Source organism: Morus notabilis, unplaced genomic scaffold (genome assembly GCF_000414095.1).
Source record: "Morus notabilis unplaced genomic scaffold, ASM41409v2 Scaffold69, whole genome shotgun sequence".
Classification (NCBI taxonomy): domain Eukaryota; kingdom Viridiplantae; phylum Streptophyta; class Magnoliopsida; order Rosales; family Moraceae; genus Morus; species Morus notabilis.
In genome coordinates this window covers 312,827-329,663 of record NW_010364208.1, presented here as the reverse complement: position 1 = coordinate 329,663, position 16,837 = coordinate 312,827, and the positions used below count along the sequence as shown (strand labels likewise).

Below are 16,837 nucleotides of genomic sequence, written 5' to 3'. Positions count from 1 at the left end.
TTTGGACGCACCATTGATCGTCGGTGGGAGATGGTTCGATGGTTGTGGTAGTTGATGTCCTTCTTTCATGATGATGTTATCTTCATTTTTTTTTTTATAATAAAGATTATGTTATTTTTGCTATGTTTACGAGTTCTAAAATAGGTGTGGTTTTCTCACATTCTGATTTCTTTTGTGTGTCTCACCATTTGAATTGATTATCGATGGTGTGTGTTGGTCTACGGTTAGAGTTGTTCCTAGGCCGTGTCGCTTGTGTCTCCAGTATTTGGGGTTTGGTTTCGGTCACTTATTTTATTCATCGACTATAGTGGTTCTTTCTAACGAGCTTAAGTCACGTTCAATTTTGTATATGTTGAGTGATTTTTTTTTTCTCTTGGGTCTCAGTACTTTTGTTTGCCCATACGCTTTATTTGTCTTCAGTGTTAGATCCAATTAATATCCGCGGTTGAAATTTTTTTGTAGTTGGTGGTCATTTACGACTATAATATATATGCAACTTGTTAATTTTAAAATGAAAATTTCCCATAAATTAAACAGAATAAAAAGATAACTATTTGTAATTAATTAAAGTGAGGGATTTCATGCGTGAAAAAACTTCCGGTGGGTGATAATCAAATTAGCACGTGTTAATAATGTCTTTTGATATAAATTATCTTCTCTCTTCACCATTTAACCAAATCTCTGTAATCATATAGTATTTCTCGCCAACGATCTGACCAAGAAACAACTAATATAAATATCCTACTATTTTTCCCCCCTAACATTGTTTGCATCGTCTCAAATTTATGCCACCAAATTCCAAGACATAGAACCTCTTACTTGCATTGTACTTGCATCAAATATATCTCACTAACTGGAAGACTGTTTGTATAAATTAATTAGGAATGTACGCATTGACTTGAAGTCGCTTACTACTTAACAAATCGGGTTATAAGTTATATTATCACCTTAATTAATCCCTTTATTCGTCTCTTATTATATACATGCGTAGTGTGCATAACAAGGTTTTCGGATTAAAATTAGTCATAAAGCTAAAACCTGTCTTATTCATGACCACTTATTAAATGTTGATGTTATCGGTATGGTGGAAGGATATTCTTGATATATTGGTTGGGGTGTCAAAACATATTAATTAACTTACTTTTTTTTTTTTTGGCTAATGAACATTAACTTCTTAATTAAGTTCCCTTGTTCAGTCTGTATAAGAGTGATAAGAGATCATATGTTGATCAGTCAAGACAAAGAAAAAAGGCCACTCATAAAATGATAAAAATGTAGGGTAAAAAGAAAAGTCTCGCTACTCACTAGGTTGTATATTTTATGTTCACCAATCAATTAACTCTATGTATGTAGTAGACAATTATGAATATCATATCAAGGAATTTGATCGTTAGAATGAAACTATCAATTTTTATTACCAGGGAGTATTGGTTCCGAAAGAAAAAACCTATCTAGTATATGTTTGGAAGCATCTAAAGTGATGTCGTGTCATATTTTTAATTCAACACTGGTGCATGCTCTTATCTTCATGAAACAGACTCATAATACTGCAGTTATTAACATGATCTTCATGCTCCACTACCTTGATTTCTCATAGTATATGTGTATGTGGTTATTACACAGTAATACTCGAATAATCACAAAAATCTACTATGAGAGAGAGAAATTTAATAGAGATTTAATGTATTTTCATATGACTCGTTTATGTCTTGTTATCTGGCTATTTATGATCATATCTATTGTAAAGCTACATCAAACATAAAAAATGAAAAGTATCTGTTAATTATTTACTTGAGAGTACTAATTATCCGATTAATTTAATCCGTTAAGATATTATAAATATTATTGTTGACGGTAATTTCTCGTCAATAAAAAACATTTTTCCACACAACAATTATACTTTCCTTCTTACATTTCATAGTATTCTAAATAAAATCCGAATGTTGATTTTAGGGTCATGCATCATTTTTGGCGCCTCATATATATATGCTCCCTTTTCTATGTGCTGATAAAATCAGTTTTAGTGAATTCGAACTCATACACACATATAAGATTGTGTATTAACATACTTAATATTCTCAGCTAGGAATGCTTTAGGGGAACTCATATATGATAATTACTCTGGAATTCTACCCCCAAAAAAAAATGTTCTGTGGAATTATAAATTTTAATTCAATTGCGTTTATTTTTTATACATACATGAGCGGAGCCATAAAATTTTTAGTTTTTTTTTTTTTAATTTTTGGTTAATGCCAAAAGTAATGATCATCGAATGTTACCAAATCCTGCTCTTTAATGTTCACTACTTGCACGCCCTTAATTTTAAAGGGTAATATAGTAACATACTACTACAAATAAGTTTTTTCGTCTAGACACTTGTAGCTAAAAGTTTTTTCAAATGGAACCACATTTTTAACATATATTTTTATCAATGATCATGCTTAATATCTAGGAATAAAAATTCATCAAAACCTTATTTTAAACTAACAATTTTTCAGACAACTTTGAAAAGAATAACGTTACCCCCCTAAAAAAGATCATCCGCGCAAGAATTTTCATATTTCATACATCATCATACAAATCGAAACTCTGAAAATTTTCAAACATCCAAGAATATTTTAATTCGACACCATAATATTTTGTCATAAAACCTAATACATCATCAAATCATCAAATTAATCATCATCATCATCGTATTAATTATCATCATCATACTCTCACTTTAAAATCCTCCTAAAAACCAACAAATTGATCACATAGATAATCAGATAATAACAACGTTTCTCAAAAATTTCAGTGGTGGCGGCCAAACAAGTGAAACACAAAAATAAAATAAAAGAAAAATAGCAAAACTAAAATTTCAAAAACGAAATAGAACGTTACAAAAAAATAAAAAATAAAATAACAATCAAACAATGTGGGTGGGAAGGAAATTTACTAAAGGCAGAGTAGAAAGTGATTTTAGAGATAAAAAAGAGTCAGAGATAGCATAGAGTTAGAGAGGCAAAAAGGGAGAGAGTGAGAGCAGAAATCGAAGGAGAAAAATCGAATGTTATTTTTGTTGGACTTTTTCTGATCAAAATTTTAGTTGATCAAACGGTTGCTTTGTAATTGTAGAATGTTAAAAATGAGGCTCCCCTTATCACAAAATTCTCTTTCAACTTAATCAAAAAAACAAAAAACAAAACAAAACTAGATGTTCCTGTTGTCAATATGAGAATAGTGAGAATATTGATGAAGGAAACCATGTTGAAATGATAAAAAGTGATCGGATCATGAATAGCCATGTCACAAACATTGTCCATGATATTTTTCCAGCTCCAGAAACTGTTCACATTTCTTTAAAGTAGTTCAAGGAGGTTCCGGGCTAGATCTTACATTTCAACTTGCTAGGGGTCAAAATTTTGGTCCTGTTTAGTTCATGAAACTTGAATTCAAATTTATTCAAATTTTTATCAAAATAAAACAATATTTTTTAATTCAAATTTTTATGAGAGAAAATACTATTTGAACCGAAAACCATCCACCAAACAAATTCTCTGTCAATAAGAGAGCGCCTAAATCTGGTACTTTGATGAAGATCGACAATCATGCAATTGCTTAGAAAGAGTTGGAATAGTCATTTTCAAAGTCTTAGAGTGATCTAGGCACGCTTGCTAAAAATTTAAGCTTGGGAATTTACATTATCGTTTGTTTTAACTTGTCAATTTAGTTTTGCTAGCTTTTCATAATTATTTATATAATATGTCATATGATCTTAGTAGTTTTGCTAGCTGTAATATGAGGTGAACAATAGTGTTGTTTTCTCTCATATTTTAGCGATTTTCTCTAACTTCCCTTTGCATGAAGTTTGTGTTGGAAATCTGGGTATTTGAAACACGTCGTGAATACGATTTCCTAAAGCATTATTTGCCCCCTCTTCTCTGAGATTGTTTACAAGTTTATACAAGAAATAGCTTTCTGTGTATTTCTGCGTGAAACAAAAGTGAAAAAAGTAAAGAACAGAAAATGTGTTTTCTTGGAGAAAGAAAGAAAAACGAGTATATCAGATAAAATTTTCTGATCACTTTTTTTCTTATTTATAATTTAAATGACAACCCTTAATTACACCCTTTAGAAATAACTACTGCCCAATCAAAATGGTTCTAACTTTTCTGAATATTTGAATTTAAATTTCAAAAATTCAGAATTTTACACTATTTCGGAAAGGTTATCACCTTTCAGAATCTTAAATTATATTAAAGGGTTTTTACACAATTGCTCCTGAATTTATTGTGATTTAGCAAATTGTTCCTTAAATTTTTAATTTTAATAATCAAACCTCTAAATTTGTAAAATTATTACAATGTGCCATATTTTACTAAATTTGTTCAAATTTTTTTAAGGGATTAGAAGTTGAAAAGGACAACTTGCTAAAATTATAAGGTTAGGGACAAATTGTTAAAATGCTAAAATCATACAAGTTTAAAAGGGCAAATACGTAAAATACCCTAAAATAAAATTAATCTATTTCATTTAAAATTCAAATTTAATTTTAAGCAATATTTTCTCCACGCACCGCATGTCACGTTTGCCGAAGCGACAAGTGCCCACATCACACGTGCGTGTGCAAGAGAGATAGGTCATTTTTTAAGCATATTTTCGTTAAGTAGGGTTCGTTTAGTTCGCTGATTCGAGTTTTTAATTCGAGTTGAGATGTGATTTTATGTGAGAGCTTTTTACTGTAACAAAAAAATTAGATGTGATTATTTATGAGAGCTTTTTACTGTAGTAAAACTCAAATTCTAAACTCAAATCAACAAAATGAACGGACCTTTATCTTTTCAAGTTTATTTCACGTAAATGAATCATTCTGTAAATGCTATTTAGCTCATTTCCCTTTTGTTGTTCTCTATCTATCTCACTTGTCGTCTCATTCAAGGTGACACGTCCTCTTCTCTTTAAATATTTGACTCATTTACTTTGTTAATTTAAATTAAAATGTAATATTATATAATAATTTTTTATTATAATAAAAAATTAAATGTAGTTATTTTTTAAAATTTTTTACTCTAATAAAATTTAAATTAATGAAATAAGCGGTGCCTGATGTCCTTGCCAGCTCAACATTACTATTCTGCATGTCGTTTCGTTTATCCATCCAGTCCCATCTTCTTTCTCCATTTTTTTTTCGCTCTAGAGTGTCGTTTTTTCTCCATATCCTCATGGCGTCTTCTTCTTTCCCGTACATTTCTTTTGCACGATGGCACATTTATTTCCGTACGACAACTATTTGCACACTTCTCCAGGTTTCTTCTTCTTCTTCCTCTTTGTTTTTTTTTTTCTTTCTTTTTTTTGGGGTCGAAATGGGTTTTGCACATGCTATACTGTTTGAATACAAAGTTTTTCTTTTTTCTTTTTATTTTTTCCTCCCTAAAATTCTGTTTGGTTGTTTAGCCAATGGAGCTTTGTTACTTCGCCAAGCTTTGTCCTTTTTCTGGTAAAATTTTCTTTCCCACCTCTAATTCTTCATATTTCATTTTTTTCCTTTTTGTTGTGCAAGTATTTTATTACTATTTTTTTCGTGTAATTTGACTCGAATTTTGTAGTTTCTAAACTTTTCTTTTTTTAAGTATTGTTTCTTGGTCGATTATTCCCAGAATTTCAGAGAAGATATGGAATCATATGATTGCTTTCCAACCTCAATGTAGCATGAAATTAATTATCATAATGGTACCTTTTTGTTGTTGGTCTTTTAGCATCAAAGCAAATTATAATCGTATTTTGATATACTTTTTCTTGCATGAGTGTGGTGTTTCAGTTTTGTGGGTCATTTGGATGTAGAGAAACAGGGTTATAAGAAAAAGGAATTAGATTTTTGCTCTCCTTTCTAGAAAGCCAAAATATTTAGGTTCTGTTTGGGCTTCTATTGATGAAGTTTTCAAAAACTCTTCCTTTTCTTTGAGTGTTTTGAATTAGAAAGATGTAACAGGCTCTTAAAGAATGGGGTTTTACTGGTGTTTTGTTCTATTTGGTGTAATTTCTTTTCACTTGTGGACTTTTTGTGTAGCATTGTATTGTATATATGTGTATGTATAAGCATCAAAGCAAATACTTCTCCCAACAGTGTATGTATAAGCATCAAAGCAAATACTTCTCCCAACAGTTTTTGAGTTCGAAAAGATGCAATAGTTGGACAAATGGGATTTTTTGTTTGACCATGCTTTTGAAGCTTAAAGTTGTTGGTGAGTTACAAAGAATTAGAAGTTTCATCTAGTTGTTTTTCTATGTTCTTCCTAATTGCAGAAATATTTTAACCTTTTTTTCTGCACATAGATTATTTTCCCACACGGCTTTTGAACATTCTTAAATGATTTTTTTGCAGTAACAAAGTTTATAGTCACTCAATAGTCTTTTTGGATGTCACTTTTTCTAGGAAAATCTGCTTGGCATTCATCCTTAAGTGATTACCATGTGGAAGCAACCATGTTTCTTTTCTGATGATATACTTGGAAGATCCTTACTTTATGATCTGTTGTATCTTGTTATACATCCTAAACAGTGTGGCATGTATCAAGTCATGGATTTTTATGTAATTATAAGCAATTTTAGAATGGTCAAAAATTGAATTTCAACCATTTTATTTCTCTGATTGGTCTTTTTTTTTTTCTTTTTTTTTTGTGTTTTGTTTTGAAAGATCCTCTCTCTCTGATTGGTCTTGAGATGAGAGTAACAGCAATTTTTGAACTACCTATATTTGTCTGCTACGGTGCTTACAGTGCTTCAGATGACTAAGGGGCTATTTCAGTTACTAATGATACCGAATGGGGCCTATACTTCAACTGCATCATTATTTTCAATAAGTTTCTGTTTGTGGCATTAATCCTTTCTTGTAAATCCTGATCCCTTTTTTCCATGCTTTGGTAGAAAGTCATGATATATGTACAGTTTGCAAATATCAAACTCTTTGGTATTCTCGTAGGCCAAGTTCAACCTGTCAATGGGTAGGAAAATTGGAAATTGTTTAGTTCGTCTACAAGGTTTCCTAGGACGTCTGTGATGTCATTATGCAATTCATGAGGGCCAATAAGTTTGCAAAATTTTAAAAGAAAGGAGCAATGTAGGATTATATGGCGGGAGAGCCGGAGGATATTTGGTTGTTGACGATAATATGTAAGAATGAAAGAGTTTTCTTTTCTTGACAACTTGCTCTATCCTTAACAAGATAGTTCGAAGAGTTTCCTATAATCCTTTCTTGGTTTTTAGTGCACTTAGTGTTAATTTGTTCTATCTTAAGTCCTGTTTAGTTTTAATCTTTGTTTATTTTTTTACTTTGGCAGAGATGTTTTTTTCCTATGAAAATTTGTTATAATTCTTAAATAGGTTCCCTTGATGTAAATGTATTCCATTCTAATTAACTAAACCTTGGGCTTTTGATTACATGCACAGATGCACTCTTTTTATCTTTGTATTTTCTCTTAATTTTGTAACCTTTCACTATTCTGGTTTTTATATTCTTATTATTTCTCTTCTTCTTAGACAACCTCTATCACAACTCAAATTTGTGTCTGCCAGGTTAATGGTATTAATATTTGCTGTGTCTTAACTATTTAGCATCAGGTTACCAGGATTATTTCCATATATGAAACAAATGTGAAGCCAGTGCAAAAATTTTTTAGGTTTTAATTTTGTTGGGTTACAAGTTGAAATAATATAGCATACTTGATTTTCATAGAAAGCAATAGATACAAGTGCTGTTCAACTTAGCAGAGCTTCTATATGTTAAAAAACTACAGATTTATATTCAGCTAGGAACCAAATAAGGCTTGTCAATGGGATCGTAAGGTGGGGATTCTTGTGTTGTTATTGTTATTTGGCTTGCTTTTATCCATAGATCGTGCAGTTCCACACTAACTTTGACTATTATTTTTATGTTGCAGTTCTCACTTAATTTTCAAAATACTAGTCTATTTAGTTGCGTATTGATCACAGCAATGTACAGAATCGTTTGGACTGGACCCATATTCATGAATTGCGGTTCATCCTCTCTTTTAAATGAATGCAAACTTTGATGATGCACACTTTACTCTATTGGTTACTGTACTTGGTACGTTTATAAACCCAAAAACGCAAGCCACTGTTGTATACACATTAGAGTGTCCCTAAGCAATGCCAAATTTCTATGCCAGTGACTCAATGAGAGATCATTCTCCAATGCCATGTTATACATTTAATGTCAAATTTAGTTGGCATATGTTATACTTGGTGCCATAGCATTCTTCGAAAGCTGGGACTTTCTACGCACTCTTAGGGCAGCGAAAATGATGCCACTTAAGGTCATTTTCCACTTTTCCATGAAGAATGGTTCCCTATGAATCATGGAACTGTTTCTTATTTACATTGTATTGCCTATATAGATAAGCCATTATGATGGATTTGAACTCATTTACGTTGCAATTAGTTTATATCTCACTTTTTTTTTCTTCTTTTTTCCGATCTTCTTTTCTCTACTTTCTTACTGGTCTCAGTTTTTTGGTAGGGTTTATTTTTCGTTTTAGACTTCAAATTAAGCAACTTATGGTTTGCATTCTCATAAATATTTGTCATTGCTGATTATATGCATTACTTGGGATGATCTCTAACTTTTGGCCAGACTTGTGTCCTTGCAGGAATCAGCTCCAGATTTGAGCTGCCATAGTTTTGGAGAAGAAACAAAATGATCATAGCCAAACAAAAGTAAGTTTATTAAGTCACTGATAAAGGTAACCACATTTTATTACTTTGATTTTTTCTTCTTTTAATGATTATAAATTGAGCTTGCTTCAGCCATTTGATCTAACTCAACCATGGGAATAAGGCATAGCCCTTAATAGAGCTGCTGTAACCTAGGTTTTCTCTTTGAAGTTCAGGCTTTTGTGATTTTGGCCGAACTTTGCAGCTTCGCCAAAGTTAAGACTGGGCCACGGTTACTCAAATAATTCATGTCCTTGAATAGCCCATTGTTGACCCATTCTGTTAGGTAGAATAGAATTCAGAAAGAAACGACTTTTTGAAGTCCCTACTTAATTATTTTGACATGATTTGTTTTGCCAGAAAGAGAGGCAGAATAAACCAAATATTTGACTATCATTCTCATTTGCCGTTTGGGTTATTGAGATTCCACGAAACTTGATGCTGTTTTCTATTTTATTTCGTATGAAGGCCCTACATGAGCTGGCAAAGCTTGATGATTAAATATTCTGATTTATTATATTGTGTCAAGTAATAGTGTCCTTTAAAAGAGGTTCTAAAGTTTTCTATCACATTTGTTTTTGTTTGTGTTGCATGACATAGAAACATTGAGCCCGAAAAGAGAGGTACTACGCTAATTTTATGGGATGCATGTTCTTTTGATAGACCAGTAGATTTATTTTCTTATTTTTTTGTTCATGCTTTCCATATCAGATATCAATCTTAGTTGTTTCTGAGTTTTTTTAAAGTACATTGGATTCTTGGAAACGTGTTATAAATGAAGATTTTCTATTTGGCAGAAAGAAAGACCAATACAACAAAGGAAGCTTGCTTTTAACATTTGTAGTTCATGTATGAACTTTGGCACAAAAACATTAGATATGATAGCTTTCTCTTTAGGTTTTACTATTGCAAGTTTGAATTGAAAAGTATATGTTGCCTGTCTTTTATTTTATTTTTTCCTTTTTTTTTTCTAATTAATCCATGTCATTGCTGTTCAATTCTTAGTTTTCTTGCGGGCATTGCTACACATAATGCTATAAAGTCAATGCATCCTCTTACTTGAATATTGATCAATTTTCTTATTTTAACTCGCTCATTTGTGATGCATCCTCATCTTGACAATCCCAAATTTAGGACAGGTCATTCTCCATAGATACCGGTGCTTCCGTGAGCCGCCTTCAAAAACAAATACTAGTTTATTGCGAGGGTTGACTTGAGGATGCGTTGCTTGATTGTTTGGGTTCAATTGGGAAGGAAAGGAGTCTCCTTGGATAAGCTACCCACCCGCATAGCAGTGGTTAGACCGAGAGCGTTTCTCGCGGCTTGTCACTTTTCTACCCACTCTTGGCACCACCCACACGCCCACTTGCATATTTCTTCCTCCAAAGAGGCCTGTTCCTTGAAGACTTTTGACTCCAAAATGTATGCTATCTTTTGCTTTATTTCTATATGCTTTCTAATTACTTAATTAATTAATACAACTCTCTTTCGTCTGGCTCGTGGTTATTATTTTAACCTTATTATAATGAGCAAATAAATAAAATAATTGTTGGGTTTATTTCCTTTTCCATTGTAGAAAGAAGTGCTGACCCTCTTTAGAAAGAATGCATATGAAGAAATTGACCCCACTAACCCCACAAATGTAGGAAATGATATGAGCACTCTTCCTGAATAATTTAGGCCAATAAGTTCATGTTTGCTTTGAATCTTAATTATTATAAGAAGTGGGACCAATTAAGGACCAAGAGGGCCAACTTCTGTCCACTGATATGTTCTGCAGATTTGTGCTGCAAGTAGATGAATTGTGGAGCTCTAAAATTAGAGAATTGGGCACAATTTTAGCCATATAGTTTGTTTAGAAACATTATTAATTGTTAAACACTTCTATTGGGGGTTAATGAAAGAATTGAATTTTCTGTAGTATTTCAGTCTTTCCTTTTATTCACCTTAGATGTGCATGAAATTCTTCTCTTGGACCACATTCCTTCACACTTGTGCATGAATAATGCTATATGACACTAATGGTGCTTAGCACTATCCACTAATAGAAGGTGGGTCCTATAGCATGGAGCCCACCTTCTATTAGTGGTGATGATCTCAAGCATTTTTCAAAAATAATCCTGTAGAAACAGCTTATTGGCGATAGCCCCAGCTTCTGAACTTTGAAGTACCCTACCCCGGATCTTATTCGAAACCGGGTTGTTGTTACTTTCACAATTTTTTACAAGAAAAAAGTGAAAAAAAAAAAAAAAATGCAACAGTTCTTTGGATCAGTACTAGTATGGCTATGGGGTGGTGCAGTGATGCATTGGCATGCATCAGAAGCAAATGGCAATACCAATGGCATGTCAATGACAAGTATAGTGGTCCCCCCTAACGGGCATGAAATCTGAGTGCCTAAAACATTGGGGGCCTCACGTGGGAGCGTGGGAGGAATAAAAGCCTTAATAAACATCTGCACATGCTTTACTCATTGGGCCCCGTGACTTGCACTTGCTCACGTGGGTTACCTTTTGAACGATCATTTTCTTGGATTTTCTTTTTTTTTTGGGGGGGGGGGAGGGGGTTGGGGTTGTGGGTGTTAAGTAAGGCCTCCAAACGGAGGTAAAAAACTTTATTAAAATGAGCTGAAAACAGCCGAGGTACAACCAAAGGTCCATGGACCAAAAATCGGGCATACAAGTATATTTGAAGGACCCATTTGAGAGTCTGTGCATTGATCGATGGAGCTAAACTCAACCTTAATCCTGAACGGAGCTAAACTCTTACTGTCAGTGATACTAACAATCATAGAACACCCCACCCTGATCCATTCCCGACGCAAGACACCACCGAACACTAGAGGCATGGGAAAACCATCCTCTAGGCCAAGCCCATCACACAATACAAAAACACTAAACACAGCACATAGAGACGGTGGGGAGACCATCACCTTTATTACACCAAACACAGAGCACAAAAATAATAGAAAACACAAAGTTTGAGCGCCACCGCCACAACGATCCGTGAAGCCGAATTCCCTCCACGCCAACCTCCTACGGGCCCTAGCCACTCAGCTCCGACTGCCTGACCATTGGAGAGCTTCGAAAGCCCTTCTATGGAAAAACCCTCGGGCGTCCCAGATTCACCCACTCTCACCCACTGTCGGCGGCACGAACCCTCCCACCATCACGGGAGGGCCCCTCAATGCCGATGGACACCGAATGGCAACCAAATCCGTCAAACCCAAGACAACAGCCCTTTGCCAAGCCAACATCGGCCCCTCAGTGACCTAGCCCGGTTCCAGCAGCGAATTGAGCCTCCCTCGTCCTCTGCGGACGACAGCTGCTCTTACCCCCGCGAAACCGGACCCAAATCGGCGATGGTTGGCCCTGTCCCTACGAATGACCCGAACTTCGACCTAGGCCCAAACTTCCTCCTCTGGCGGCATGAACCTTGGCAGCGTGCAGATTGGTCAATGACGAACCCCCGGATGGAGAACAGCGACTAGAGGACCAGTGACACGCCGGCCCACCTGCCGTGAAACTCTCTCTCTCTAAAGTTCTTTTTCAAATGAGTTGTTTTTTTTGTAAAATGTCCTTATCATTTTCTTGGACTTTAATGCTTGAGGAATGTTGTTTTGCATTACTATTCAGTTTTATGTGCACGCGATTCAGCTAATTGATTTTTTTTTTCTTTAACCTCTTTGGCTTATAGTTTGAAATGAAGCTATTTCCAAACAAGAAAAAAAAAATAGTTTTTCTTTTTTCCAAGAAAAAGCAATGTGTGATTCAAACTTCAAAATATTGTATCAGACATGTCATCGAATACTAGTAGCACAATTTTGTATTTTCACATAAGGAGGTTTGTTGATAGCCAAAACATGGTAACTAAGGTCTTGTTCGCTTTGCGGATTCGAATTTTTAATTTGAGTTGAAATGCATTTTTTAAAAATTTTTAACTGTAGTAGAAAAAATTAGATGTGATATTTTTTTAAAGCTTTTAAGTGTAAAAATTTAAAATTAAAAACTTAAATTAATAAAATGAATGAGGATGTAATCAAGCTTTTCTAGTGATTTATAAATGCACTCTCTTAGCCTAGTGGTCCTAACAAGCAGTAGTAGATCTTAGATCGGGTGTGCCCAGGGGCGGAACTACACATGGCCGAGATAGGTGGTGGTCCCATCCCATTTTTTTTTTTGTTCTGTTTTTATATTTAGCTAAAATTTGTAGTTTGCACTCTCTTGAAAATCTAAAAATTATAAATTCGTTCTTCTTACTTATTTTTCTCATTCTGTCTTTAGGTGTGCTCTATTAAAAAAAAAAACAAAAAAAAAAAAAAAAACAACAACAACAACAAAAAGTGCCTTAATGTGAAATACTAGAATGCAACTTTCTTTTGACTACAATTATCAAAAAAAAAAAAAAAAAAAAAACCTTTCTTTTGACTATTGTCAAGTTTAAGAGAATGGAGCCTTCGAATTTGTCCTTTTCCTTTTTCTTTTTTTTTTTTCCTTTTACTGTAAAGTCCAATTTTAGCAAATGTTACAAGAAATGTAATTATTTCACATATTCACGCATTATAGAAAAATGTTTAGAGACACTATCAGTGTTAATTCCTATTATTAATAAAAAGTGAATTTCACCTATAGAACTGCGGAACCTATATTTTATTAGCAGCTCTACTAGTGCCTAATAACATTGCTCCTCGTTATAACTTGTATAATATCTTTAAACATTCTGCAAGGGAAAAGAAGTTGCAGGATGTGAATCTCTTATTAGTTTATTTATGTACTGAACCGAAAGCACATAGTGAAAGTTGTGAAAGAAAAGAGAGAAAAAGAGAATAAAGTTCATTATGAACAGTAATATATGAATGTGAATTTGACTATATCATGCAGATTACTTTGTATGATGTGCAGTATGTGAATTTGACTGTATCATATAATATAATAGTACTCTAATCAATTTGATAGGAGATGGTAGTCACTTATGAAAAAAAACAAAAACTTGTTCATTTATCTGTGAATTTTTCAAAAACTTAACGTCTAAGAAGATTACTAGACCTTGTTTATTTAACCAATTTGAGTTTTCAATTCCAGTTTTGTTACAATTAAAAGCTCTCATAAAAAGTTACATCTAACTTTTTTTGTTATAGTAAAAAAATTTTACGTAAAATCACATTTCAACTCGAATTAAAAACTTGAATTCACGACTTGAACGGGGCCTAAGTTTCACCCAGTTTGGCAAAGCAGTGCTGCATTTATATATCATTGTTGGTTTGTTTGATTCTTTCTAGTGAAGCTATAACTGCAAAATGCACCAAAGTACTTAAAAGGTGGCCATATATGCACATACATTATATATATGTGTGTATATATATGTACACATTCACTCCCATATGTTTTAATCACCATAATGCGAATAACACCAGCTAGCAAAAAGAAGAAGAATATTCTTCGTTTCTTCCCAAATTATTAACTCTCATTGGCTTAATTTTTTAATTTTCCACAAGTCAAAACTGGATATAGCATATAGAAAAAGAGTTTTCCATATTCTGAATGGTGTGGCAGGAAAAGGGAAGAAGATATGACTGGTAATATAAGGTTAAGTCTGCTTCACTTGCAGTCCTAAAAATTATATTTCGAGAAGCTTCTAGGTTTTTTTCTTTTTTTTTTTAAGAAAAAAAAAGCTATACTATGTTAATTCCCTTTCCCTCCACAAGCACATATATCCATATTAATACTGCAGTTAGAACAATACATACAGACAAACACACACGTGTGTGTATATATATTATTTATCGACGACCATATTAATTTTTTTTTAAAAAAAAAAAAAAAACTAGAGCCTTTTGGTTTGCAAAATTTAGGGAATAACTATAAAATCACACTAATAATGCCTCGTCTCCTCATTCAACACCAGAGAATCATGGATAAAGTAAATTTTAAATGTGTAAAAATGCACCAGATTTTGATTAACTGAGTCAAATATTGCCACATGCCTTGGGCTTTTTTTGGTATGGCAAACTAGTAAAAGGAGGAATCGCCTAGATGTCAATCATCAACTAGTTACTTGACTTTGTAATTTTCTGTAACACAATTGTGTCTACATTTACCATTTAAATTGTGAAATCAAAAAATACATGTAGATAACAAAGTTTTATGGATGATAGATTGATCAAGTACAAACTTTTTTTTTTTCATTATGACTTAAATTCAAATTTGGTTCTTGAAGAATATCGTTTGTTTTATTTTGCTTCCTACAACTCAAAATGGTATAATTTGTCCCAGAGCTTATCATAAGTTGTAATTTAATTAATACTTTCATCAATTGAACATTTATATTTTTTACGGTTTTAATCATGTGTGGATCACATGGCTACACTGAGTAGTTGGTTAAAGACAATGTAAGAATACGATTGTGATGCAGACATTGTAAGCAAAGGAGGCGACACTTAGGATTAGAACAAGAAAGAGCTTTAATTTTTTAATAAATTTAAAGTTTATTTTTTCTTACTCTTACATACTAAGTATTCATGTGGCTCATATATGATTAAAACTGTTAAAAATTTCACATCATTAATTGTCATTCATAATAAGTTTAAAAAATGTTTTTGTGTCATTTTGAGTTAAAGGAGGACAAAGCGAGACAACTCTACTATTTTTCGGAGTGACAATCTTAAAATGACAAAGCAAAATATTGCGAGCATTGGTAATGTTCTATAATTGTTGGAGACCAAACTAAAGAGTATGCATAGGGTACATGGGATAAACTGCCTGTCGCCCTATAGAGGAGACAATCTATAAAGAGGTACTAACAAAGAGACAGAGTAAATGAGGTGCTGCAGTTTAGGGTTTTTCATTAATTCCGAAAAATCAAAGCATCGGATATGTAGCTAGCTGTTTCTTGGGTTTCACGTGGGCACTGAATTTTAATTGTAGTCCATCTTTCTATATATCCATTCAACAAATTACATTAATTAGTAGCTTTTGTGTTGCCTACATTATATATATATATATATGTGTGTGTGTGTGTGTCTTTTCACGTCTTCAATCTATGTCTTTGGCTTTATAAGTTAAACTAGAATAATTTACATATGTATGTATGTTAAATATAAAAATTTAATATTAATATGTTAGCAACTCAACTATGATGTGTCGACTTTCCCTTAATATTATTATTATTATTTTATTATTCTGTCCCGGCAATGTCACAATATATAGAGAACAAATTAATGCAACAACTTCTAATATTATATACTAATTGACCCTTCTTTTGAAAGGTAGTAATTGACCTTTTGACGATGATTAGTATACTTATGTATCATGAATTATGTTCTTCATTAATATTTGATTTAGTTTCTATAGCAAAGGAAAAAAAAAACATGTGAGAGAGAGAGAGAGAGAGAGAGAGTGGTTGGTTGGTTGGTTAGAAGCTAGGCTGCAAGTACAATATTATCGCAGGTCGCATGCTAGGCCAGTAGTACTAAATACTTGTACTAAATAATTGTATAGTGTTGATCTACTATAGATTTTGTCTCAGAAAATGAATCTGTACGGATTGGAAAGAATGACCAAAACTTACTAAATTGGTGGAGTAGCTAACTAGTACTGAATCGAAAACCTGCCCTTTTTATCATATCAGACTCAGAGACATGGCATGGCTCTGCAAGGTTGGTGGCCTCCTAACCAGCTGATCATAATGATAAAGCCACTACGGATTTAATTTGGTTTTCAAAGAAAATTTTTTTAGTACTATATATATCAAGGAGGCAAAATTAACGTTATATATATATATATATGTATGTATGTATGTATGCATATATATATATATATATCTACCACTGATCATATCTTTTCTTCCCTTTTCATGCCACGCATTTAAGGATATTGGGAAACTCTTTTTCTAGATACATACACTTAATTTTCCAGTTTACACTAGAGAGAAACTAAGAAGCAAGCCCATGTAGAACTAAAAATGAAGAATATTATCTTCTTTCTCTTTGCTAGCTGATTTAGGGTTTTAAATATTTCTAGTGTTCATGATCCTTTTATAGCGTTCATCTACTAGATTTTGTGTCAGGAAATGAATCTGCACGCAGGAAATGAATCTGCACGGCTTGGAAGATTGACCAACTTAATAA

General features: G+C 33.0%; 1 long non-coding RNA gene across 2 annotated transcripts; it reads left to right on the top strand.

The window, feature by feature from the left end:
- The first annotated feature begins 5,181 nt into the window (after positions 1-5,181).
- Positions 5,182-10,598, top strand: LOC21406040. 2 transcript variants are annotated; one of them, XR_002902897.1, is made up of 5 exons: positions 5,182-5,288; positions 5,437-5,479; positions 8,649-8,715; positions 9,847-10,134; positions 10,289-10,598. It is a non-coding gene; the product is annotated as an uncharacterized LOC21406040 (long non-coding RNA). The 2 variants fall into 2 exon arrangements; XR_002902898.1 differs by lacking the exon at positions 10,289-10,598 and having other exon boundaries at positions 9,847-10,199.
- Positions 10,599-16,837: the final 6,239 nt, after the last annotated feature.